Genomic DNA, 1,742 nt, shown 5'->3' on the forward strand with positions numbered 1-1,742 from the left:
TCAAGATGCAAATCTTCAGCTGCTACAAGACTTAAAATAGTTCTGATTGAAGTCATTTTAGCAACAGGAGAAAATATTTTATCAAAATCAATACCTTTCTTCTGTGCAAACCCCTTCACCACAAGCCTAGCTTTGTACCTTTGTTTTCCTCCATCTTCTTCCTTCAACCTATAAACCCATTTATTCTTCAATGTAGTTTTCCCTATAGGAAACCTGACTAAATCCCAAGTCTGGTTATGCATTAAGGAGTCCATCTCTTCTTCCATGGCTACCTTCCGCTTCTTCCTGCTTTCAACCTACATTTCTTCTTCATAACATTCGGGTTCACCGAAATCAGTCAACAATAAATAATATAATGAAGGAGAGTGTCGTTCAGGGGGTCTACTTATCCTGGTAGATCTTCTAACACCACTTTCAGGTGTTTGGGGTCCCTGTTGTTGTTGTGGTTGTTGTTGTTGTTGTGGTTGTTGATTATTATTATTTTCAGGCACCTTTACTTTTTCAGTGATTTCATCAAGAACTGCGTATTCCTTGTTTTCCTTTTTCTGTTTCTTTTCCTGCAACTGATTCTTATACAAGACCTTTTCATTGAATATTACATCTCTTCTCCTAATTATTTTGTGATTTTTGTAATCATATAAGCGATAACAAAAATCATTAACACCATATCCAATAAAGGTACATTTCTTTGACTTTGCCTCAAGCTTTGTTCTATTTTCTTTATCAATATGGACAAAGGTCTCACAACCAAAAGGCTTTAAAATAGAGTAGTTTACCTTTTTACCTGTCCATGCTTCCTCTGGAACACCACCATCCAAGGAACTTGAAGGCCCTCTATTTATTAGATAAACAACAGTGTCTACAACATCTGCCCAAAACTGTAAAGGCAATCCTGCATGCAATCTCATCCACCTTGCACGCTCCATGATTGTTCTATTCATCATTTCTGACACACCATTTTCTTGTGGTGTTCTTGGAATTGTCTTCTCTATACAAATTCCATGCTCGGAACAGTACCTATCAAACACTTTGCTGCAATATTCACCTCCATTGTCTGATCTAAGACACTTCAATTTCTTTCCTGTCTCAATCTCAACCAAAGCTTTCCATTTCTTGAAAGTATCAAATATATCAGATTTATTCTTAATACAATAAATCCAAGTTTTTCTATTTGAATCATCAATAAAGGTAACATAATAATGAGAACCACCAAGAGATGATACCTGAGCAGGTCCCCATACATATGTATGCACAAGCTCTAATTTTTCGCTCTTCTTTTCTTTCCCAACTCTGAGAAATCTGACTCTCTTCTGTTTTCCATAAATGTAGTTCTCACAGAATTCCAAATCAACATTCTTCAAACCTGGCAAGAAATTCCTTGAGTGAAGAATCTTTATCCCCTTTTCACTCATGTGTCTGAGCCTATGATGCAATAACACTGCATCTGCTCCTTTGGAAGTTAAAACATTAACAAAGTTAGAAATACCATTGCATAAATACAATGTACCAACATTTTCGCCTTTTGCTATTACCAGGGCTCATTTGGTGACCTTCCAAGCTTTATCTGTGAAATTTGTCACACAACCTTCACCGCCTAACTGCCCTGTTTAAATCAGATTTTTCTTTAGATCTGGAACATGCCTTACCTCCTTTGGTAGCCATTGGTTTCCATTTTGCTGTTTTACAAGAACCTTACCCATTCCAACAATTTTTCAAGGTTTATCATCACCCAAACGAACTTG

This window comes from Pinus tabuliformis, chromosome 3_2 (assembly GCF_031772625.1).
Source record: "Pinus tabuliformis cultivar Carrire ecotype Pingquan chromosome 3_2, CPIR1, whole genome shotgun sequence".
Classification (NCBI taxonomy): domain Eukaryota; kingdom Viridiplantae; phylum Streptophyta; class Pinopsida; order Pinales; family Pinaceae; genus Pinus; species Pinus tabuliformis.